Raw genomic sequence first — 27500 nt, forward strand, 5'->3', positions numbered from 1 at the left:
CCACATATTTAGTTTGGGACCACAGCGTTAGACAGACAGACAGACAGACAGACAGGCAGGCAGACAGACAGACGGACAGAGCCGTCAAAACAAGAGGTGACACCTCTTCGGTTGGCGCTGCACGATGTGTTACCACGTGAAAAGTAAAAAAAATATGACACGCCCTATTGGAGAATTGGACGAATCACAACATTTCTTGATCTTCCGTTTCCTCTCTCTCTCTCTCTCTCTCTCTCTCTCTCTCTCTCTCTCTCTCTCTCCTCTCTCTCTCTCTCTCTCTCTCTCTCTCTCTCTCTCTCTCTCTCTCTCCTCTCTCTCTCTTCTCCTCTCTCTCTCTCTCTCTCTCTCTCTCTCTCTCTCTCTCTCTCTCTCTCTCTCTCTCTCTCTCTCTGCCTATAGTGACGTCACTAAAGCTCAAAGTTTTCCAGTGGAAGTGTTCATCAGACAGAAGACAGTAGCAGTTCTTGGCTGCTGCTGGGGAGTAAAGTTTCCCCAGATGGACACAAAATGGATAAAACACAAAAAAAACAGGTCACATTAAATAGGACTAGAGGTGTAACGATACATTTTAACAGAGATACGATACGCATCACGATAAATAGTTGATGTGTTACATTATAAAACATACATTAACCACTTTAGCCCTTTTTTATACATATAGGCTATTTGAAAATAGCAGATCTACAAAGCTTGTAGATCTGCTATTTTCAAACATTGTAGTACTTTTACTTTTGGTACTTTAAGTGCATTTTGATACCAATACTTTTGTACTTTTACTCAAGTAAAGTTAGAATTCCGGACTTTCACTCGTAACAGAGTACTTCTAAATTGCAGTATTGATACTTTTACTTAAGTAAAAAATTTGAGTACTTTTTCCACCAACTGCGCAAAACAATTCGATACAAAGTCAAAACGATATGATATGTTGCTGTTTGCATATGAATATAACTGGATTGTTACATCTCTACATGAGACACAATGACTAACCTAACATACAGAGGAGAGAGGAGAGGAAGAGAGGGGGAGGAGTAATGAGAGAGGATGTGATGGGTGGATAGAATGGGGAGGGGCTATTAGAGAATGAATAAAAAGAGAGGGGGGGGGGGGGGGGGCGTTGATGACAACACAATGACTCCTGTGTCATCAGTCAAACATGACCAACAAACAGCCTGCAAGCAGAGAGGACACGCACACGCACACACACACACACACACACACACACACACACACACACACACACACACACACACACACAGCCAATTAGAAGAGAGGCAGATAAGAAGGATGGGCAGGGAGACAGAGATGGACAGATGGAGTAGGATATGAGAGAGAGAGAGAGAGAGAGAGAGAGAGAGAGAGAGAGAGAGAGAGAGAGAGAGAGAGAGAGAGAGAGAGAGAGAGAGAGAGAGAGAGAGGGTGGTAATGGTAAAGGAATAACACATCTCTCATTCGAACAGCCTTTCCCATTATAATAACAGCCATCCCCATGGCAACACACACACATACACACACGCACGCACGCACGCACACACAAAGAGTGAGTGACCCATAACAGAGGCAACCACCACGTCTCATGTGTGTGTGTGTGACTGTGTGTGACTGTGTGTGAGTGTGAGTGACTGTGTGTGTGTGTGTGTGTGTGTGTGTGTGTGTGTGTGTGTGTGTGTGAGTGTGTGTGTGTGTGGGTGTGTGTGTCTCTGGGTCATGTCTTCAGTAATCAGGTGTGTGTACATGGTATCCTGGGCCTGAGGCAGAGCCATCTGCTCTCATACAACACACTGTTCAGGTGATTCACATGCAGAGGTGGAAAAAGTACTACATTTTTTTACTTAAGTAAAAGTATCAATACTGCAATGTAGAAATACCCTTTTACAAGTAAAAGTACAAAAGTATATTAAGTTTTCAATTGTATATATATTTTTTTGAAAATAGCCGATCTACAAGCTCACAATGCGACGCATTGTGAGCTTGTAGATCTGATATTTTCAAATGGCCGAAATGTATGCAGAGCTTAAGTGGTTAATGTATGTTTTGTAATAATAATCAAAATCTACAAAGTAACTAGTAACTAAAGTTGTCAAATAATTGTAATGGAGTAAAAGTACTATATTTGCCTCGGAGATGTAGTGGAGTAGAAGTAAAAGTGGTGAAAATTGGAAATACTCAAGTAAAAATACCTCAACATTATACTTAAGTACTTAAGTACAGTAGTTACTTTACACCACTGCCCGACAGTCATGATATCATCAGCATATCACCAGATATCCAAGCACTGCAGGTGAGCCATCTGCTTGATGAAGCCTGACTTAAACACATAGTTAGGTACAACAACGGACCACAATGGTAACAAGACCCTGGGGCTTTTTGTGTTATCCTTGTAGCATAACTATTTTAGTACTACTTGTGCTGTTAACAATCCTGTTAATAAAGGTATTCAATCAATCAGTCAAAGCAGTTGCACAGTGGAAATGTCCAATATCTACAAGCTCAAACAAACAGATATTATTATGTTAATATGAACTGATCTCTCTCTCTCTCTGTGTCAGCTATCCTGGCTTTCCCTTTGGGGAAGTGGTCCGCAAGTGAAATCAATAGTCTTGTCCTTGGCTCAGGTTACACTCTCTCGCGCACGCGCACGCACACGCACACACACACACACACACACACACACACACACACACAACGACAAAAGAGGCTCTTTGCAGGCCAAAGAAATGATCTTAAGATGAAAGAAAACGATCATGTTCCACCTGATGTGGGTCTCTGGTTCCTCACAGCTTCAGTATCGTCTTCATGATTCAGGAAAAGATAACGCTAGAACTGTTCCATGTCTACACTCAGTCAGAGAGGTGCTCTAAAAGTGATACATCTTGGTTAAAAGAAAACATTTGTTTTTGTTAAAAATTGAAACCTGGAGTGGCACAGTGGTTAAGTAGCCAGCACCCACCACTTGTCAGGGTCCATTTGGTTACATTTGTACAAACGGGGGGGTTCCATTTGTAGACGCCAGGCTTCACTGCCATTGACGTGTTTGACGTGTTTTTTTCCCTTAACCCGCGGTTGACCATCTGACTCCCTCAGAGGCTCAGAAGCAGCAAAAACCACGTGATCACAGAAGAAGAGCACACCCAGAGATCACGTGATCACAACAAAATGAAGCTGGTTTAGTTTAGTGTGGTAAAGTCACTGCCCTCCACCACGGAGGTTGTGGGTTCGAATCCACCGTGAAGCATCCGGCTTTGTCCAGCGTCTACACGAACACACTTGGCCCGTGTTCAGGGAGGAGGAGGAGGAGGAGGAGGAGGGTGATAATGGTCATTGCACATTCTCCTACAGGCTGGGGGCGGCACCTGTCAGCGGTCAGCGGGGAGTGTTGGGCGGGAGGAGTAGGACGAATGCTCTACGTCCTCCCGGTGGGGGCTCCTCACTGACATGTGAGTCAGTAGGATACGACAGCAGTGACAACACAGACATGTGTGTGGAGAGGAATTAATTGGCACAACGACTACATTAGGGAGAAAAAGGGGTAAAACATTTTTGGCTTCTCTAAATAAATAATAAATAAATAAAAAAAGTAAAAACACTGGTTTTCGCTGGCAGTGGGGTGACACTATTACTCTATTACAGTTAAAGAGTTAATGGGTTAATGTGATGACAGTTGTTGAGGTTGTTTACTGTGCAGTGAAACCCTCTTATTGTCGCTATTCTCTAATGATAATATCAAAGTGAGGACAGAGAAACCCTCTTATTGTCGCTATTCTCTAATGATAACATCAAAGTGAGGGACAGAGAAACCCTCTTATTGTCTCTAATGATAATATCAAAGTGAGGGACAGAGAAACCCTCTTATTGTCTCTAATGATAATATCAAAGTGAGGACAGAGAAACCCTCTTATTGTCTCTAATGATAATATCAAAGTGAGGGACAGTGAAACCCTCTTATTGTCTCTAATGATAATATCAAAGTGAGGGACAGTGAAACCCTCTTATTGTCTCTAATGATAATATCAAAGTGAGGGACAGTGAAACCCTCTTATTGTCTCTATTCTCTAATGATAATATCTAAGTGAGGGACAGTGAAACCCTCTTATTGTACTCTATTATCTAATGATAATATCAAAGTGAGGGACAGTGAAACCCTCTTATTGTACTCTATTCTCTAATGATAATATCTAAGTGAGGGACAGTGAAACCCTCTTATTGTACTCTATTATCTAATGATAATATCAAAGTGAGGGCTAGTGTAAACATGGACACCTGCTCTCTTAATGTCTGTGTTCCCCTTTTTGTTTGGTCTGTGGGGGACCACCAGGTTTATGAGGGGGGGGACCACCTGTCAGGGGACGCCCTGCACAGTAGGGACCCCCGCCCTACACAAACACCACCTGTCCATGTGTGGACACACACACACACACACACACACACACATGTTATTACTATACTTGTGAGGACATCAACATTAAGACGGTCATTTTATAAATCCTTTTTTCTAGCCAGTGTTTGTACTGTAGAGAGTACTCTCTAACCCTGTAGAGAGTACTCTCTAACCCTGTAGAGAGTTACTCTCTAACCCTGAAAAAGCCTGATCTCTACAAGCTCACAACCATGTCGCAGAGCAAGGCGTTGTTGTAGAGCTTATAGATCCGCTAATTTGGATGCGTGTACATCTAAGTACAAAAAAATATATAGCAGATCTACAAGCTCATAGCGCGGCACTGAGTGCCGCGCTATGAGCTTGTAGATCTGCTATTTTTGAAAATTTGAGCAAATCTTTAAATACATAGGTTTTTTAAAGCAAGCATTTGTAACTCAAATCTTTGCTTCTGGGGGGGGGGGGAAGAAAACATCCCTGGAAGAAAACATTTTGAGATGGGGGTCCGCGGCCAAATACATCTAAAAATGTTTTCTAAATCTAAAAATCTAAAACACACACACAGCGCTGTGCTTGTTCTACCATACTAGCCATACATGAACACTCAATGCACTTAAACTCATACAGACACACACACACACACACACACACACACACACAGCAGCTGGGAATGTAGCCCCTCTGTTACCCCACTACACTACCCATCTAACCCCGCCCCCCCGGAGACCCTCCTCACCCCAATGATCCTATGACCCGCTCCAGCTGCCCACCGATTGGCTGCAGCTATACCTCTACACTACACTTCGTCCCATAGGCCAGGGGTTCTCAAACATCTTCGTGTCAAAGACCCTCCAATTTGACATGCATTTGGCCACGGACACCCCCCCCCCCCCCCAACCCCCCTGAACCCGCCTCCCGCTCTCTCTGATTGGACGGGGCGGGAGGAGAACCAATGAAATGAAACGCTGCCCTCAGAAGACATTCCAATGAGTATAAGTCACATCTACACCCACCAGAGACCAGAAAAAAAAACTATTCAAAAATGTGTCATATTTTTTTCAACTGACAGTATATTAAAAATGTTTTAAAGGCCCTTCAAGGGCCCCTGAGGGTCCCGGACATAGACTGTCCAGTTCACGTGTTGTTGTTCGTCACGCGTGTGTTTGTGTGAGAGAGATGAGACACTTTGAGTCAACATCATCTCCCTGCCTCCTGCATTCCTACCATGCCCCGCACGCACACACACGCACGCACGCACGCACGCACGCACGCACGCACGCACGCACACACAGTATACTGTTATAATTCTCTAGTCTGGGTGACATTACATTACAACTGTCTGTTTACAGTCATGTTATGCTTTGTTGTTGTTTTTTACTTGGTGCCAGAACTACATTTCCCAGAAGCCCCTGCTCTCAGTGGTCTAAGTCAGATGTCTTCAGTCACATGGAGATAAATGTTTCAGGGACAAGGAAGTGTTTTGGCTAGTTTTTTTTTTAAAGAAGTACACACACACACACACACACACACAGTGAATGAAACGGTCACCGTGACATCAACCCGTGTCGCAGAGCGTAGCGTGCGGTGGCTTTTCCACGTGCTCACAGCCACCACACACTTTTACACACAGAGTCACAGACAGTCGAGGATCAAAATAAATCCATCTGGCATCTCTCATTAAAAACACACACATGTGCTGAAGTACACGCGCACACGCACGCGCACGCGCACACGCACGCGCACACGCACGCGCACACGCACACGCACACACACACACACACACACACACAAAGAGGCTGGCTGGTCTAGATTCCAGTGTGGTCCCCCCCCCCCCCCCCCCAAAATAAAATAAAATAAATAACACACCCACCACACTCATTAGTCAGAGTACATGAAGAGAACTCACATCTACAATACAAACACATGCTAAAACATGTCCGTTCTGAGGCTATTAGGGTTGACAACTGCCTGAAATTCAAATGGACGCCCAGAAAAAAAAGAAAGAAAAAATACACTGTCTGTATGTAGTTTATGTATATCGTCTCTGTCAGGCAGAATACTCTTATCTCCATAATTCTAACTTCTTGTGTTTCTTTTTCGTAAATGAACGCCCTACATTACATTACAGTCATTTAGCAGACGCTTTTATCCAAAGCCACTTACAATAAGTGCATTCAACATAGGTAGGGAAACAAAACTACTAATCACCAGAAGTCTGAAGTGCATTTTCTGCTCAGACAAGCAACCAAGAGTATACCTAGCGCTAAGGTAAAAGTGCAATATATCAGCTACCTACTTTCTTAAACAGATGAGACAAATATCAAAATCAAATGAGCAAGAGCTAAAACAAAGAAGTGTATCGAATAAACACGATCCAATAAAATAAAACAAGAGTTCGTACAACTAGTTAAAGGGCAAGACCACTTTGGTAGAGGTTTGGGTTGTGTAGTTACCTTGCCATGATGTAACTCCAAAGGTGGACAAGAAATCTAAAATAGTTGCTCCATTGATTAGAAATTGATAATTCAAAATATGCTCCTCATTGACTTACAATGTACGGTAAAACAGCTCTCAAAGTCACTCTTTTAGCACATAAATGAACCCAAACATAGCTGAATCAGACAATATAGAGCATCACCAAACCCAGTACTGTTTTTTTTTTCCAAATAAAAATGTCAACTTCCTGTTGATTTTACAATCTGAAGATCTGGATCCGGATCCGCCGATCCAGTCCGGGTTTTCTACTTATTAAAAATGGCAAAATCAACAGGAAGTTGACATTTTTATTTAAAAAAAAAAACAGTACTGGGTTTGGCGAAGAGGAAGGGTAGTTCATTTCCTGAAGAGGTGGGTTTTCAGCCTGCGGTGAAAGATGGGCAGTGACTCTGCTGTCCTAACATCAGTGACTCTGCTGTCCTGACATCAGTGGGGAGTTCATTCCACCACTGTGGGGCCAGAACAGAAAAAGGTCGCGACCGTGTAGATCGGCCAGAAGGACCACTGAGCGACGAGGCAACCGGCCCTATTTGATCACACTACAGCGTCGCACAAAAGCATCAAAAGTAGCAGATCTCTCTGTGTGGAGTTTGCATGTTCTCCCCGTGTCTCCAAGGGTAGACACCCTCACAAAAACATGTAGTAATCCTGGTCTCTATACCGCCTCCTCTCCGTGAACTGGTTGGAATAACGTGTTCCTTATTCCACGCGCTACGTCCTACCGGGGGGCGAGAAGAAGGTCAGTTGGCTCTCATGCGTTGAAGGGAGGCATGAGCTCGGCTCTGGGCTCTCCCTGGGCTGGCGGGGGGAGTGTAGCGCCCAGGATCACTTAAGAAAATTGGCACTGGGTGAAAAAGGGTTGCAAAATTGTGGGATAAAAAAAGTATAATAAAAAAAAGTAGCAGATCTACAAGCTCGAAACGCGCCGCTAAGCGACGCGTTTCGAGCTTGTGGATCTGCTTTTTTTTTGGGGGGGGGGGGGTGGGTCGCTGCCTGAAAAGTTTGAGGACGACTGCAATAAGGGACACGTCTTTCTTTTAGTCTCCAAATAAGGTAGGATTGTGCATTTCAAGCGACGGTTGGAAAATCCAACAGAATTATGCTGTCAAGAGTTCATTCTGAACATCAGTCCATTCCACTGTGTTTGACAGCAGGAAACATTAGATCACTGACTCCCATCTCCATGGAACTCTGGGCCCTCCTTCTTTTTTTAGTTGATGCACGACACGTTGTCATCATATCTTCTGCTCTTTATCTGACACAATGTATTGCTATTTTCCATAACCCATTCAATCTGAAAACACATCCGTGTCATTTTAGATTTCTTTGGTTATATTCAAACATAGCAGATATACAAGCTCATAGCGCGGATGTCTTTGAAAAATCGTGAACATTTGGGCACATCCTAACAGCATGTTGCTATATCAGTGGTGCTCCCACTTTTTCATGTCAAGGACCCCCAAAATGATATGAACACATTTTCAAGGTTTAAAAAATAAAATAATAGCAGATCTACAAGCTCATAGCGTGGCACTCTGAGCTATTTTTGAATAGCCGAAGAAATCTAAAATGACATAAATGCTTTCCCGGTGTTAATGGATTAACCACTAGAACCCTAGTGGGGGGGGGGGTGCATATGCGGCGGAAATAGCACATCTACGCGCGTCGCAAGTTTGCGTCGTGAGCTTGTAGATCGCTAAGAATAGAGGGTGACCACGTGACTGAGCAGCAATCAGCTGAGTGAAGCTAAAACAGATGGGATCAAACGGGTCTAATTATTAAGAACAACTGTATTTATTTTTTACCCCCCCTTCAAGTTATTTTTGGGAGCATTTTTAAGCCTGTATGTATTTGATATTATCAGTAGAGAGAGAGAGACAGGAAATGGAGAGAGAGAGAGAGAGAGAGAGCATGGGAATGACTCAGCAAACAGCCCCTAGAACCTTCTGGTTAAAGACACTGACTCTGTTAGAATAATATTCAACACGTCGTTGTTGTCGGGCAGAAAACCTCTTAGCTCACATATTCTAACTAGTGTGTGTTTTTTGGTAAATGAACAACCCTACTTCAGTGGTTCTCAACCAGTGGTCCGGGGACCACCAGGGGTCCTTGAGGGGGTTCCAGGTGGTCCCCAGCTAAATGATGGAGAGTTGGTAACCAAATGGACCCTTATTAGATCTTTAACTCTAGAGAGCGTAAAATGAACCAAATGTAAAACTCTTTGAGAGCGTAAAATGAAACCAAATGGACCCTTACGGGTCCATTTGGTTTCATTTTACGCTCTCAAAGAGTTAAATTATTGTTAAACATCTGCATTACTTAAAGGGATACTTCACTTTAGGGCCGGGGACACATTTAAAAAAAATATTAAAAATAAATGAAAAAAGTTATGGAAAATTCATGGCCCCCTCACTCATTAGAGTGTCCTACTAATGTGTGAGGGGGCCATGAATTTTCCATAACTTTTTTCATTTATTTTTAATATTTTTTTTAAATGTGTCCCCGGCCCGAGAGTGAAGTATCCCTTTAATTAACAAGAGTTAGTCTATTGAGTCTGAGAGTCTAAGTCTCATCAAACGGTGGCTCAAAATGCCAAATAAATAATGGACCTTCATATGAAAAGGGTTGAAAACCACTGACTGTTCTACCTGATCATACAACAGCCTCACACAACAGCATCACAAGCTACGCGTTTCCAGCTCGTGGAGAATATGTTATAATACGTTATAATATGTTACTTTTGCTGTTTTTCCTGAAAATGTACAGTCTTGGACTTAATGAGGTTATTCCACCAGACAGAGACGATCAGCTATGTCTTACTTACTGAATGCACAGAAGCAACACGTGGGCCTCGTTGTGCTTTGATTCGTCTTTCTCTCCGACCTATCTGGTCTTTGCTCCGTTAAGACTGAATGACGCCATCTTTCATTCACATTATTGTTTCAGGAGCTTCAACTTTCATCTGACACCTTATGACTTAACCTCACTACATGCACAGGTGGGCTATGCACACGCACACATGTGTGGCTCTCACGCACACACACACTTATGCACATACATACAGTACAAGCTTGCACACACACACACACACACACACACTTATGCACATACATACAGTACAAGCTTGCACACACACACACACACACACACACACACACACACACACACACACACACACACACACAAACGACATGAAAAAAGCTTGAGAACCACTGATATTATATATTGTTTTTTTAGAAGACATTTGTAGAATTCACCAGAAGCAAAGATTTGAGTAAAAATGTTTGCTTTAAAAAACATCAAAGATTTGCACACATTTTTTTTCACGATTTTTCGCAAATAATAGCAGATCTAAAAGCTCATATATCTGCTATACGTATAAAATAATGGTTATAGCTAAATAATAAAATGACACAGTATGCGTTCCCAGATTGAATGGGATATATCAGTTATTATTTGACTTTGCAGAATTGACGATAATGTCTTTAAAAAAAAACAGTCAATGTTTCACGATTCCTTTTACCACTATCAGCCTGGTGTCCCTCTCTGGTCATTACACAAGTAAGACGCGCGAACGCCAAAAAAATTAAATAATAATGAAAAGAAATCATCTAAAAAAAAGTAACCAATAAAAAAATATATAAAAAATAGAAAAAAAATCTGCGTTAAAAGGAGCATCTTAGACAAATACAAATTCACCCAAAAAAAACTTTGAATGTTTTTGAACAATTCAACAAAGTGTTTGAAGTGCCTGTTTCACCCACTTCCGGGGGGCGGAGCCAAAATCCGAGCCCGAAGTATTTGTTCGTAGACCCCCACTTAGGGGGGGTAGAAAAAGTTTCGGAGCGATTCGGGCACTTTTCATTTAACATTGGGTTTCAATGGGGAGTTTTTAGGAGCCTTCTCCGGGGCGTGGCTTCCGGGGGAAGGGGCGGGCTTAAACGCAACCTTGACAGGTGTGTTCAGTTTTCAAAGACCTTTCATTTGATGTATGGTACGTCTATATTGGACATTTACTTGGCTGCACACAGGGCTGAGGATTTGAGCCACACATACTGCACACAGAGATACAGAGACATACTGCACACAGAGACACAGACAGAGACATACTGCACACAGAGACACAGACAGAGACATACTGCACACAGAGACACAGAGAGAGACACAGAGAGAGACACAGAGACACAGAGACACAGAGACACAACCCGAGCACGGTTTCATAGTAAGCTCCACTTACTTCGGCCTTCGGCGCGCCTCCTTCCGCTGCGTTCGCAATCAGAGGTGAACATTTTCTCTTCTTTTAAAGATTGTATTTTTGGGCTTGTTATGCCTTTTTTTAAATTATAGATAGGACAGTAGACTGACAGGAAATGGAGAGAGAGAGATGGGGAGTGACACGCAGCAAAGGCCGTCGGGATCGGGACTCGAACCCGCGACGCGCTGTCAGGCTACATTGCCCGGACCGCTATGCCAGTGGTCCGAACATTTTCAACGGTTTAAAAACACTCTACACGGCTCACAACACGTTGTAATGTGGACTAGGGCCGGGACTTTATCGTGTTAATTTCGATCAATTAATTAGAGAAAAATTATCGCGTTAAAAAAATTAACGCATTTTAATCGCACCTATTTTTGCACCGCGGAACGTTTCTCACTGGATGAGTTTCAGACGGACCGATAATACCAGCGCACCAAACGACGTTGGTGCGCAACAACAAAGCTAACTGCAGCCAGCACAGTGATGCCTGCTTGATAAGCAGGCATCAAACGGGACAAATGCGCACGTTTGTCTCGTTTAGGGGGAGGGGGCGGCGGTGCACGGGGGGGGGGTGCGGTGCGGGTCACATGCGCGCGATTTTTATTAATAATTAAACTACTATAAAACATTAGCAACAACACACTCTACCAGCCTCCAGTGGTGGAAAATAGCAGATCTACAAGCTCACAATGCCTTGCGCTTGTAGATCTGCTATTTTCACATGGTTACATGGTATGATTTATAATAATAATTGAAATCTACAAACTAACTAGTAACTAAAGTTTTCAAATAATTGTAGTGGAGTAAAAAGTACAATATTCGCCTCTGAGATATAGTGGAGTTACTGGAGTAGAAGTAAAAGTATTAGAAATTGGAAATACTCGAGAGTCAAGTGCAAAAACCTCAAAATTGCAATTAAATACAGTTCTTGAGTACATGTACTTAAAGACGTATGCCAAAATCCATTGAAAAAAAAAGCTTTTCACTATTCTCAGGTCAAATATTGATATGCGATTAAAATGCGATTAATTGCGATTAATTAATTACAAAGCCTCTAATTGATTAGATTATTTTTTTTAATCGAGTCCCAGCCCTAAATGTGACACGACGTGACGCCCAAATAGATCGGCTTATTTTTTGAGAACCCCGACGTGGCCACGATGGCGACGCGGCGCTGTGAGCTTGTAGATCCGAGGAACGCACTGAAAGCACTGTATACTGGAGTATAACGTCTCTCTGTGTCGGATGGAAAACCTCATATGTCCAAAAACTGTTACTTTTCAGGATTCAAATACTAAAAGCATCAAAATCAGATCAGATCTACAAGCTCAGATCAGATCTACAAGCGAAGCGACGCGTTTTGAGCTTGCACCACTGGCTCTCACATGGTTCCACTTTAACCATTGATACCTGGAACGCATCTGTGTCACTTTAGACGTCTTTGGCTATTCAAAAATAGCAGATATACAAGTTCATAGCGCGGCACCGAGTGCCGCGCTATGAACTTGTAGATCTGCTATTTTTGAAAAATCGAGGGATTTTTTTTTTTTTTTTTTTTCAAAACATTGTTAGGATTTAGAAGACATTTCTAGAATCTTCTCAGGTCTTAATGGGTTAACAGGGAATGGATCTCCCTGTGAGAGGAAGACTCTCTCTCTCCCTGTGAGAGGAAGACTCTCTCTCTCCCTGTGAGAGGAAGACTCTCTCTCTCCCTGTGAGAGGAAGACTCTCTCTCTCCCTGTGAGAGGAAGACTCTCTCTCTCCCTGTGAGAGGAAGACTCTCTCTCCCTGACAAGATCCTCTGAGAGCCTGGACTCCTCTTTCATTTAGACCTGATTTATGACACGCTTAGGGTTACACACAGGCTCACACACACACACACAGGCTCACACACACACACACACAGGCTCACACACACACACACACAGGCTCACACACACACACACACACACACACACACACAGGCTCACACACACACACACACACACGTGGAAAAAGTACTCACATGTTGTACTTAAGTAAAAGTATCAATACTGCAACGTAGAAATACTCGCATAGCGACGCATTGTGAGCTTGTAGATCTGCTATTTTCAAATGGACGAAATGTATGCCGAGCTGAAGTGGTTAATGTATGTTTTGTAATAATAATCAAAATCTACAAAGTAACTAGTAACTTTTAAGTAAGTAAGTTTTCAAATAATTGTAGTGGAGTAAAAGTGCAATATTTGCCTCTGAGATGTAGTGGAGTAGAAGTAAAAGTACTGACATTTGGAAATACTTTTGTAAAGTAAAAGTACCTCAAAATTGTCCTTGAGTAAATGTGCTTAGTTACTTTTCACCACTGCACAGGAGTACTAACTTTATTAGTTCCCCAGGGATCCAAAACGTACAAAAAAATACGTATGAATTCAGCTCTTTTGTAATACTAATAATAAAATAAAATCACAAGCAACGTATAGGGGATATTTATATTTTAATCACCAACCATAAAAACAATCATGACTTCATGATTCCAAAACGCACTGTTTGGGAAACATTGATTTACGAGATTTGCTTTTAAACAATATATATATATATATATATTCAAAGATTTGCACCAATTTTCAAAAAAAATCAAAAGAATAGCAGATCTACAAGCTCATAGCGCGGCACTCGGTGCCGCGCTATGAGCTTGTAGATCTGCTATTTTTTGAATAGCCCAAGAAATCCCCAAAATAATGACACAGATGCGTTTGTTCCAGGTCTTAATGGGTTAAACACGGAACACATAGCGAATAGATCCAGGCTGTCATGTCAGCCGCTGGAATGCCGCTGACGGAAGAGGGGGGGGGGGGGGACGGATGGGGGGGGGGGGGCGACGGAAACGGCGGTGCCGGGGTGATTGGTGGGTTTATAACGCCGTGCATGGGGGGCCTGTCACATGCCCGCTGCAAAAACACACCTTTTTTAAGACCACCAGGGTGACTAGAATAAAGTGCTACTTTGCTTCATTTGACAGCTGTCTGTGTGTTGTTGTTGTTGTTGTTGTTGTTGTTGTTGTGGTGGTTGTTGCTACGCAGTTGACACCTTCTGATCTATTTCTGTTTTTGCCACATGTGTAAAGCAGAGATTCAGAACTTATTTGAATGGATAAAACGTTATGAGCTTGTTTATTCGTTTTTGTTCTTTTACATACTCCTAGGTAGTACAATTGAGTGCCAGAATTTCCAGAATTATTTCTACATTATGTTGTCCCAGTGCAGAGTTTTTTTCAAAGTAAAAAAAAAAGTGCTTAGGAAGCGAGTTACAGCCTTTTTCAGTTATACGTTAAACAAGGAGTGGATGGAGCTGCAAATCTTCAGATAATGATATCTTGGGTTCTGAACATGTTTTTCAAAAAAAAATAAAAAAATAAAAAATTTATTAATTTTTTTACATTTTTTTCAAAAACACGTCAAACACGTCATTGGCACGTTGCGCCATAGCGGTAAAAACACGTCATTGGCACGTTGCGCCATAGCGGTAAAAACACGTCATTGGCACGTTGCGCCATAGCGGTAAAAACACGTGAAACACGTTAATGGCACTCAATGAGTTAAGACCGGGAAAGCATCAGTGTCATTTGTAGATTTCAGTATCTGGCAGTCTGTTGGCATCTAGTTCAGCACACACTGTCGGCCCACGTTAATGAGGACTCATTTTTTACAGGCGGTGTTGCCATATTTTGTGAGAGAAATAAGCAACCAGGTCTAGGAAAACCTATAGCCCAAAGGAAGCAACTTAGGCCACATGAGCACTTTAAACCTGATATGCATCGGCTATTTGAAAACAACAGATCTAAAGGCTCGGCTATTTTCAAAAACATTCTAACAACAAATGCACAAAACATTCTCATCAAAATAACTGGTTTACATACTAATTAAACATTTTGGAAACAAGCCTAAATAAGCAACTACACTTTAGAAACAAGCCCCAAAAAACACAACCACCAATTTTTACAAGCAACAAAGAAGCCCAAAGTCGCTTATAATAAGCCCGACGTGGCAACACTGATTACAGGGGTTACGAAGGCGCAACAACCGTTTCTCTACTCGTGCTTTGATTCTCTTCACCGCCCCACGACCATGCACGGCTCTACCGGTCAGGACGCGACCGAACCTGCTCGGTCGTTAATCGACTATTATAGAAGTCCATCTTAACTCTTTGACTGCCAGAGTATTTTCATAAAGTACTCCCCCAGTGCCAGCAATTTTCGTGTTTTTTTATTTTTATATTTTGAATTTTTCTCATGAAAATAATTTAAGGGGACATAATGTAAAGACCCAGCACAAACCCGCCACTAGAGAGCAGCACATGACTGCTTGATCAGGTCGTTGGGTCTCTCTCATCCTTCTTGATAGATTAGACAGGGAAAAACATGAAAACGGAAGTGACGTCGTCCCAGATTGTTTTGATCGCCAAAATTACGATGTGATACACGACGGCGATGACTGATCGTCACCCAGACCATAGATTATAGAAGAGAAACTGTCCGTTTGTCCGTTATACCGTGTGAAAGACCGTTTATTTACCTATTTTGGACGAAAATGACTGGGGAAAAGAATCAAAAACCGGAAACGGAATCCAGGTCATGAAACCGGATGCAGATGTCCGTGAAGTAAGTGGAACTCGAGAATAACATTGAATATTAAGCAGCATAGCGCAATCAGAGATTAAACAATGAACGCGCGTCCAGCGCGTCGAACGCGTCGACGGCCAACTGGACAAAGTAGCACTTGACGCGTTATCGCGTCGTCCGCAGTCAAAGAGTTAAGAGCACTCTCCGTTTATTGGTCCATCATAAGAGCGCTCGCTGTTTATTGGTCCATTTTAAGAGAGCTGGAAGCGTTTACTCACTGTGGCCAAACAATTAACAGGCCGGCTTACCTTTGAAGCGGCGTTCCCTTCTTCCTATCAAGGTGAAAGGTCAACGCAAACCGCCACTCCGCTCGGCAACTGGACTTTTATCCCCTGGATAGAGAGAGAGAGAGGGAGAGAGAGAGAGAGAGAGAGAGGGGGAGAGAGAAACAAAATCCATTAGATTTGATTTACTGTCTATTTTTGTGGCTGCAATCGCGAAACGCAATCCATGCAGCGGGTCCGGCCAATCCAGGACCATTAGTGGGTGAAAAGAGTGAGAGTGTTGATCGATGCCTTTGTTCTCTCTGCAGAGGACTTCTGACCCTGGACCATAGACAGTAAAAAAGTATGGACAAAGTTACTCCCATAGACTCTACAGGCCGTACATGAAGACCATTTTTCAACAATTTAAAATCCACCATCTTTCTAAATCCGGTCCGAAAAATTAATACTATTGGTTGGGACCAGATCAGGGGTGGGGAATTCATGCTATTGGTTGTGTAGCTTGTCAATTAAATCATCATAAGGTAGCCACGCCCCTCGTATAGCATACCCTACTTTATCTTTTTTTTTTAAATAAATGGTACCATCATTTACCAAAACGCATATGATGGTGATTGAAAGAAGACTTCAAACTAGTGACTGGAAGCATATAGTATTTATGACAATGTTTATTAAGGTAATAAAATCAAGTGTATAGTTTGGCAAAAAACCCATCCGCTTGAATGGAGCCTAATTACTTCTGACACGCCTGGCGGAGACAATAATGTAATAATGTAATAATCTCGCAGCACGAGTCACCACTGAAAGCCCACAGACTAGTGAAATCTCTAAACGATGTGTATTGTAAACGTGACTCAGCGATATGTGTGGGTCCACATCAAACAGTTTAGACAGAACCGCCGACTCATGAACATCTACAACGCTGACTCACTGCAGCCTCGCTCCATTCTAAACACACCACTCAGCAGGCTGAATCATACGCGCGCGCTTGTGTGTGTGTGTGTAATGTGTGTGTGTAATCACATATAAGCACACATAACATGACTCCTAGCAGAGAGGCTAGGCGTTAAAACACGCTGAGTCACATGACTCCCAGAGGCTGGCTTTAAAACATGCTGACTCACTGAATAAACTTCAGCCTGGTAGTCAAATGAGTGAGTTTGCTTGTGTTTTGCCTACGTTGACTTGCGTGTGTGATGCATGTGTGTGTGCGTGAATATGTGCCTGCGTGTGTGTGTGTGTGTCTGTGTGCCTGCGTGTGTGTGTGTGTGTGTGTGTGTGTGTGTGTGTGTGTGTGTGTGTGTGTGTGTGTGTGTGTGTGTGTGTGTGTGTGTGTGTGTGTGTGTGTGTGTGGGGGAGGTGGTGGTGAGTATATATATTATATATAGCTATAGTAACTGATGTTGTGGCTAGCTTCAAGGTATTCTAGCCGGCTGTTTTTCTATTGCCAACAGTTGTTCACGCCCCCAGCAAGTGACTGATGACACGTGTGTGTGTGTGTGTGTGTGTGTGTGTGTGTGTGTGTGTGTGTGTGTGTGTGTGTGTGTGTGTGTGTGTGTGTGTGTGTGTGTGTGTGTGTGTGTACGTGTGTGTGTGTGTGTGTGTGGGTGTGTGATATGTACAATATGTCTGTATAATAGAGAGAGAGAGAGAGAGAGAGAGAGAATCCCTGCACAGTTACACCACATGACCTCGGTACATAGAAATACTGTTCATATGAACGGAGCGACTACCTTTAATTTAACTACATTTCAATAAATTGCCGCTTCTTGTCGCAAAGGTTTTATACCAAGTGAATGCTATTTGAACTACTCAAAACACAATTCAAAAGTATGAGAATAGTAAATATGATCAGTTTTGTCCATTAGCACATCATGTATTCATGTTTACAAAGCCTAACAGAAAGACAATGTCAATAACACAAAAAAGAAAATCGTTAATAGCAATAATTTGAGTGACAATTAGTGGTCTCTACGAGGGCGGAGCCCTGTCCATGAGGGAGGGGACAGCCCTACATGCAACTAAATCAGGGGTCTTTCAACGTTTCCAGGCCAAGGACCCCTAGCTGAGAGAGAGATGAAGCAGGGACCCCCTCCTCTATATTGTATACAATTGTGTTTCAGATAAACTAGCACAGCCTGTGGAAGCTCTTTATGAGCCTCTCTCATGTCTCTGCAGTTATACTATGATATCACTCAGTCAACAGCAGGCCGGGGGACAGGTGTGGCAGTGTGTGTGTGTGTGTGTGTGTGTGTGTGTGTGTGTGTGTGTGTGTGTGTGTGTGTGTGTGTGTGTGTGTGTGTGTGACACATGCATATGCACAGCTGCAGGGAACAGGCACTGCAGTCAGCACACACACACACACACACACACACACAGTGCACACACACACACACACAGTGCACACACACAGTGCACACACACACAGCTGCTACGCATGGTGAGAGGCGCTCATATTAAATGGAGAGGCAGACTTTCACACACACACACACACACACACACACACACACACACACACACACACACACACACACACGCGAAGACAAAACAACACATATTATGCTGAAGTGTGAGACAGAGACTCAACAGCTCCACCAAGGCCCTTGTTGCCTCACTGACGGCAAAACAGCCCGTCCACACCACGGACACACAGAGAGGGTTAAACCATTCAGACTCTACAGTACACAGTAAGGCCCATTCTAAACATGTGTTTTAGAAATCCTAACAGTTTTTTGAAAGAAATATATATATATAAAAATAAAAAAATACAAAAAAAGATGTTGTTCCAGGGACCCGCCAGAAGCAAAGATTTGAGTAACAAATGGTTGCTTAAAAAATAGCAGATCTACAAGCTCATAGTGCGGCACTCGGTGCCGCGCTATGAGCTTGCAGATCTGCTATTTTTGAATAGCCCAAAGAAATCTAAAATGACACAGATGCGTTCCCGGTCTTAATGGGTCAAGATCACTCCAGTAGGGCTGAAAGAAACTAGTTAATTTCTTATTATTCTATCGTTTACCCTTTCCATTAATTGAATGATGGAAAAGTGTGTGTTCTTTTATATTATATTTTTTTACATTTTCTACATACCAATGAATCGATTAAAGGATCTACACCATGAATTTAAAAAATAATAATAATATCATATCGTTTATGTCCCTCAAACGTTTTTCAAAAGGTTTGAGCCTAAATCAAGCCTCAGATATACTCATTCCAACTAACTGGCTTATAAAGCACTTTAACCTGCAATACCACATTGTCCTGATTTGGCAGGTGGCGCTATTGGGCCAGTTTGTATGCATGTTATCTCCTGGTTCTGTGTGGAAAAAGTAAAGAAAGAAAAAAAGTTGGAACTGTCACTTTCGGGGCCAAATCAGTTTGGTCTGTTTTGAGAGCAATTTACATAAAACCCCAGATATGCTGTGAAAGCCTGGGTGTTCAAACTGGGGTGTTTTTTTGGGATAGAAGAGAGGTAGGTAGGGGAGACCAAAAACACACCAAAAAGAAGGAAAAGTTAAAATTCATGGTGTAGTCCCTTTAACGCAGTAGTATCATCTTATACTAATAGCAGATCACCAAGATCACACGAGAAAACTGAAAAACTTGTTTATAGCAGAAAACAAAACACATGTACTAATAGTAATAGTAACAATCAGTGGTGGAAAAAGTACTCAAATGTTTTACTTAAGTAAAAGTATCAATACTGCAATGTAAAAGTACTCTGTTACAAGTAAAAGTCCGGAATTCAAAATTTACTTGAGTAAAAGTACAAAAGTATTGGTATCAAAATGTACTTAAAGTAACAAAAGTAAAAGTACAAACATTTTTATTTATTTTTTGAAAATAGCCGATCTACAAGCTCACAATGCGTCGCATCGCGACGCGTTGTGAGCTTGTAGATCGGCAATAGCCTAGGTATAAAATAGGTTTAAAGTGGTAAATGTATGTTTTATAATGTAATAATTTATATTTGCAAAGTAACTAGTAACTAAAGTTTTCAAATAATTGTAGTGGAGTAAAACAAAAGTACAATATTTGGCTCTGAGATGTAGTGGAGTAAAAGTAAAAGCATAGACAATTGGAAATACTCCAGTAAAGCAAAAGTACCTCAAAATTGTACTTAAGTACAGTACTTGAGTAAATGTACTTAGTCACTTTACACCACTGGTAACAGTAGCTAGTATTGTATAGTAAAAGCAGCAGTAGTCACAGTAGTATAATAGTTGCATCAACACAACACTGCTGAGCTGTTGCTCCAACCGTCCCACAATGCAACAGCGGTTTGGTTTTGGTTTCAAGTGAAGCCTGGGCCAAACAGATTGTATAATAAACCAACACTATTGTGTCATAAGCTACACCTTCTCTCTGTCCCACAAACCACATCGCTGGTTGAGTGATGGCCCAATTCAACCCATTAAGACCGGGAACGCATCCGTGTCGTTTTAGATGTATTTGGGCTATTCAAAAATAGCAGATCTACAAGCTCATATGAGCTTGAAAAACCTTGAAAATGTATGCAAATCTTTGAATATATTATATGTTTTAAAACGAACATTTCTATCTCTGATCTGTGCCTCTGAGGGGTCCCTGGAACAACATATTTTGAGATGGGGGTCCGTGGCCAAATACATATCATTTTGGGTGGTCCTTGACATGGAAAAGTTGGAGCACCACTGATATTATAGCAACACACCGTTAGGATTTAGAAAACATTGTTTGGATATGCATTTGGCCGCAGACCCCCATCTCAAAATGTTGTGTTCCAGGGACCCCCCAGAAGCAAAGATTTGAGTTACAAAACTTTGCTTTGAAAAATAATAAATATTCAATAGATTTGCACAGATTTTCAAGGTTTTTCAAAACAAATTGCAGATCTACAAGCTCATAGCGCGGCACTATGAGCCACATCACTACCACATCACTCCTGACTGAGACATAACCATAAACAAATCAGATATACACCCATACAGTATATAGGCAGGACTACGGCCGCGTCACTCTGACATAACCATAAACAAACCAGATATGCCCATATACAGGCATATATGGAGATCCGGTTGTCCAGAGCCACAGACCATGGTTGTGTCTACTGGCGCTCTCTCTCTCTCTCTCTCTCTGTGAACAGGTGTGTCCTTGTTCCACCCACACTTCCCTCATTACACACACAATCCTGCTAGTAGTCGGTTCCATTTCCTGTCCCGACAGGAAGTGGGAAGTGTGGTGGGTGGGGGGGTGGGGGGGGGTTGAGGAGGGTGACAATGATGTCACAGGAAAAAAGAAAGACGGGATTGTTACAGGGGAAGGGGAGAATCCAGCAGGAAGTGGGGGGGTGTGGACACACACACACACACACACACACACACACACACACACACACACACACACACACACACACACACACACACACACACACACACACACACACACACACACACACACACACACACACACACACACACACACAGAGCCTGGGAGGCTACAATAAAATCAAGGCTATAAAAGAGACGGGGTCACTGTGTCACTTGTGTCACATTGGCGACACACTGGTCACACTATGAGGGGTGTGTGTGTGTGTGTGTGTGTGTGTGTGTGTGTGTGTGTGTGTGTGTGTGTGTGTGTGTGTGTGTGTGTGTGTGTGTGTGTGTTACTATACTTGTGAGGACCAAAGTATTGTATTGTAGGATTGTAGAAAATGGGTTGTTTTATGGTTAAAAACACAATTAGTTAAAGTGGTTAAACTGATCCTACATCAACACATTTATCTGGGGAAACGCTGGAACGCCCTCAAGGACCCCTGGGGGGTCGGGGGGGGGGGGGGACCCCACTTTGAGAAGCAATGCTCTTACCAGACACATTGGTTACTTTCAATAGCGTTTCATTCATTAAAATAAGCCCTCGATTGCAGCCCAATTGCAATTCCTTCCTTCCGACAAGAAAATATTTTTAAAAAAAATAGCAGATCTTGTAGATCTGCTATTTTTGAATAGCCAAAGTATAGAATAATGGTTAAAGCTCAAATTCTAAACTGACACGGATACGTTCCCAGATTGAATGGGCTAAAATAAGCCCTAGATTGCGGGCCGATTCCTTTTCCCTCCGACAAGAAGACCAGACCATAACACAGCATCCAGAGAGACTGACCGCCTAATGGACCACCACGTCTGATGAGGAGGAGGAGGCAGAAACATGTCTCTGACTGGATTATGAGATCAATGTTATTAACCCATTAAGACCTGAGGCGATTCTTAATTTTTTTTTCTAAATCCTAACAGTTTTTTGAAAAAAAAATCACGATTTTTCAAAAATAGCAGATCTACAAGCTCGTTGCCGCGCTATGAGCTTGTATATCTGCTATTTTTGAATAGCCAAATAAATCCAAAGTGACACAGATGCGTTCCAGGTAATGATGTGAACATTCCTGATGTCACATTATTACACTGTGGAACGTAAGACATGCTGAGTCAGTTGACGGTCTCAAGAACTTGTTCAAAACACATCCGTTTCTGAAGCATTTTGTCTTCTGAAGTTTTGACCTGACCCACTGGAGCAGGTCAATGTTATTTGCTTTACTTCTTGTTGTGCTACTGCTCTTATGTGTCTCGTTTTAAAAGGGACTGTCAAGGCAATTTGAAAATGTGTAATATTATCCATTAAAAAAAACTCTAAAAGATATATGTAGAGTCATTATTAGTATAATTTCTGTCTATTTAAAGGTAGTGTAAGTGATTTGCAAAGTTTCAAATAATTGCAAAATGGGTATATGTTCTGATAGTGCTCGTTACTATAGAGTGTCCTGTCTATATAAAGAGTCTCCATGTCTCTCCAGCTCTTTATAAAACAGAAAATGTATTTTGTAGTTTTTTTTTTTTTGTAGTTCTTTTCATTTCCAATTTTATCCAACCAGGACAGAGAACTCAATCAGGATATAGATTAAACAAGTGAAATTGGAAGTGATGACACTAAGAAATGAGCATGCAAAATTTGAACTGAAAACTATACAAATTAAGCTTAAAAATTGGTACTTTCTCCTGATTGGCTGAGATTTTGACACCTACCGAAAAATGTATTTTCTGTTTATTAAAGAGCTGGAGAGACAGGGAGACTCCTGTTACTGAACAAACACTCTATAGCAATGATTACTATCAGAATATAGTATTTTAACCTTTTAAAAAAATACTTTTTGTTTTAACCAAAAAATATCACTTACCCTACCTTTAAGTCTGTGCTGGCCATTGCTTCAATTGAGTCCGCATGCATGTCCCATTTAGAGGTGTATGTTCACTCCACTGTATTAATACTTTAAACTCTCTCATACTTTGGAAACTGAATTTTCGTCTGTCTCATTATTATTGTGTTATGGGTGCCCCCCCCCCCCCCCATCCATAACACATCCACAGCGGTTCCGGTAGGAGACACAGAGAGTCTCCTTTGTGTCTCCTACCGGAACCGCTGCCTATACCAGTCCGCTGGTCATCAAATTATTGTCTTAGGAATGAGACAAAAACTAAACAATATCCATGAATTCAAGTCTCCATGTGGTGACTAATCCATAGGAAGAAAAAAGTCATTTTGGGGGTGAACTATCCCTTTAACTTAATTGTTTATATCGTTGTCCATTGAACAGCACCTTGTGACATAGTTTCTAAAGGTGCTTTATAAATAAAATGTACTTACTCACATGTCTACTCTACTAGCGCTGCTTCTCAACAACATGGGGTCTGGGGACCCCCAAGGGGTCCGTCTTTGAGGAGTTACGGGTCCGTAACTCTGAGAGTGTAACAAATGGAACCAAATGGACGCGTACGGGTCCATTTGGTTCCATTTGTTACACTCTCAGAGTTACATTAACACTGAGGATTTTACAGAGTAGATTGGGGTTCCAGAGGGACAAAGAACAAAGAAAAAAAAGCGTACTGAGGGTGCCTATGGCCTAGCGGTTAAGGCACATACATGCCACAGATAAGCTCTAATGCAGCCTGACAGCGAGTCGCAGGTTCGATTCCCGAGCCCGTCACTCCCCCGTCTCTCTCTCTCTCCGCGTTTCCTGTCACTCTTCTTCATTGTACTCTCTCCACATAAAAGGCAGAACTCAGAACTAATGTATAAATAAACTAAACTAATGCATATTAAACTGGAGGTCATGGAAAATATTAAAAAAAAGGTTGAGAATCTGATCTAGACCACACCTCCACACCACAACTTCATTTATGCTGCGCTACGTGACGGGCAGCTGAAGGAACCAATCAATGGCGACGATCTGCCCGTAAGCCCCACCCCCCCGGGCCATGGAGGGTGGGTGTGCTCCTCTAGTGATGTCTGGACAGGCTGGACAGCAGATATCGATCTCAGGAGCACCGCAAACATCAACTTAATGCGAGCTTTAGAACAAGATAACGGTTTGGCGGTGACCCTGAGCGCTGTTGTAAGGGGGAGGGGGGGGTTGTTGATCGATTGATGGCCTCAAAGCCAAACCTGGGTGAGGAGGTGCATTAGTATCGATCCCTGCAACGCATTTGTGCAGAGAGTGAGACTTAAAGCTGGCTGCAACCGAGACTCTTTCACCACAAAGTACATGACGGTAATAGGAATGTGCATTGTAGCGCAATGCAGCCATAACTCAACATTTAAAGTACATGACGGTATAACGGGAAAGTGCATTTCAATCCTCAGACCCAGGGAGATCCATATCACAAATATACAACCACTACCACACAATACAATAACAAAAAAATAATAATAATAATAATAATGCAAATAGCCCACATTGTTCAGTTTGTGACATACACACATGTGCACCAATGGTTCCACAGTCTAGAGGAGAACCTGACAGAACTAGGTGTGGGGTCTGTTATGACAGCCATTATGTCATTTACTGACTCAGCTGCCCTAGACATTAACCTATACATAAGGTTACGTAGCACAGCAGAGCAGGTGGGTACCTCGACACTAACAAACACATTAACCTATACATAAGGTTACGTATCACAGCAGAGCAGGTGGGTACCCTGACACTAACAAACACATAAACCTATACATAAGGTTACGTATCACAGCAGAGCAGGTGGGTACCTCGACACTAACAAACACATAAACCTATACATAAGGTTACGTATCACAGCAGAGCAGGTGGGTACCTCGACACTAACAAACACATAAACCTATACATAAGGTTACGTATCACAGTAGAGCAGGTGGGTACCTCGACACTAACAAACACATTAACCTATACATAAGGTTACGTATCACAGCAGAGCAGGTGGGTACCTCGACACTAACAAACACATTAACCTATACATAAGGTTACGTATCACAGTAGAGCAGGTGGGTACCTCGACACTAACAAACACATTAACCTATACATAAGGTTACGTATCACAGCAGAGCAGGTGGGTACCTCGACACTAACAAACACATAAACCTATACATAAGGTTACGTATCACAGCAGAGCAGGTGGGTACCCCGACACTAACAAACACATTAACCTATACATAAGGTTACGTATCACAGTAGAGCAGGTGGGTACCCCGACACTAACAAACACATTAACCTATACATAAGGTTACGTATCACAGCAGAGCAGGTGGGTACCCCGACACTAACAAACACATTAACCTATACATAAGGTTACGTATCACAGTAGAGCAGGTGGGTACCCCGACACTAACAAACACATTAACCTATACATAAGGTTACGTATCACAGCAGAGCAGGTGGGTACCCCGACACTAACAAACACATTAACCTATACATAAGGTTACGTATCACAGTAGAGCAGGTGGGTACCCCGACACTAACAAACACATTAACCTATACATAAGGTTACGTATCACAGTAGAGCAGGTGGATACCCCGACACTAACAAACACATTAACCTATACATAAGGTTACGTATCACAGTAGAGCAGGTGGGTACCTCGACACTAACAAACACATTAACCTATACATAAGGTTACGTATCACAGTAGAGCAGGTGGGTACCTCGACACTAACAAACATCTGGGCTTGCACTGGAGCTTCTTGGAGCTCTCAGCATCAGCCTCATGCAGTCATCATAAGACACTGTGAGTCGTCTGATGCTGCCTTGTCTGTAGCGACTCCAAAGGTGGGCAGCAGTATACAGTGGTGTGCAAAATTATCTAAAGAGAGAGATCTTCACAGGTACTGAGCACATGCTAAATTTGCGACACAGCATGTTCGCATACAGCTTCTGCTGCTGTCTATAGATGTCCTTGTCATCTGAAAGGTCATTGGAGATAATATGACCCAAATAAGTCATCTCACTGCACACACATAGGGCAGTGCCAGCCAGATAGAAGTCAGGAAAGGTTGATTGTCTGTCTTCCCTACTTCGGACAATCATGATCTTACTCTTTTTCTCATGATGCAAAGGTTTTGAAAGTGAAACTGGTCAAAGATACTGGCCACCTACTGTATTATAAAAATGTTATTCAAAATAGTTTAAAAAAATGCCTAAAAGGTTTAGGCACAAGTAGCCGATCTACAAGCTCAAAACGTGTCGCTTTGCGGCACGTTTTGAGCTTGTAGATCGGCTACTTTTTGGTAAATGCTCCCGCAGTCCAAGTAGTTTCTTGCACTCTGCAGATCTCCAAAGCGTTGATGATAGAGTATAGAGTTTATACAACAACAACCTGCTCTTCAGTCCAGCAGCAGCAGGCTGAAAACAGGTTTGATACGCGTCACGGACACGCCACTCAAAACGGGGTGCGACGAGCGATGTCACACACTGAGCCTGGCCAATGGGAGCGCAGCGCTCAAACGACAGAGGAAGTATTATTCAGGGACGGTGAATGACACAAAACAACATAACACCACCGTGTGTGTGTGTGTGTGTGTGTGTGTGTGTGTGTGTGTGTGTGTGTGTGTGTGTGTGTGTGTTCTCCTGTCAAGGAGGAAGTCCCTGGTGTGTCGTTTCTGTCGCCGTGTGTTTGGTGTGTGTGTGTGTGTGGTGTGTGTGTGTTTGGTGTGTTTGGTGTGTGTGTGTGTGTGTGTGTTTGATGTGTGCATAGTCTGTGTACACTTTGAATCGCCCAGATTCTGGAGGATCAACGTATCCAGTGTATGCATAATTAACATGATATGGAATTCTAAATGAGGTCAAAGATAAGAGCAAAGAAAAAGTTACTGTAAAGCTCCTGTTAGGGATGTTTTTTGGGGGGGGAGAGAAAAATACATCACAGGTACAGTAGCCTACATTAATTGAACAGATTTTTCTGAGGATGTAAAACACACCATGTGGACAGGGACCTAAAAACAATACAAAAAATGAACACACACACTTGTCTATGATATCCTGGGCACCTACTCTAACAGTGCACGTTTTGTCCAGTTGAACCAAGTTCTGACTGTTCCCATAAAGAAATGGCGTCAGACTCTGTCAGTGGTGGAAAGTAACTAAGTACTGTACTTAAGTACAATTTTGAGGTATGTTTTACTTTACTGGAGTATTAATTACTTCTACTGCACTACATCTC

The 27500-nt window shown here is 42.3% G+C and overlaps 1 protein-coding gene across 1 annotated transcript in view; it reads right to left on the reverse strand.

The window, feature by feature from the left end:
- Positions 1-27500, reverse strand: part of raph1b (Ras association (RalGDS/AF-6) and pleckstrin homology domains 1b) — a 132053-nt gene that overhangs the window by 63028 nt on the left and 41525 nt on the right. The window contains exon 2 of the mRNA XM_080421929.1: positions 16032-16115. The gene's annotated coding sequence lies outside the window, so the exon portion shown is untranslated. The remainder of the gene's footprint in view (positions 1-16031; positions 16116-27500) is intronic.

This window comes from Gymnoscopelus braueri (genome assembly GCF_963280865.1).
Source record: "Gymnoscopelus braueri genome assembly, chromosome: 24".
Lineage (NCBI taxonomy): Eukaryota > Metazoa > Chordata > Actinopteri > Myctophiformes > Myctophidae > Gymnoscopelus > Gymnoscopelus braueri.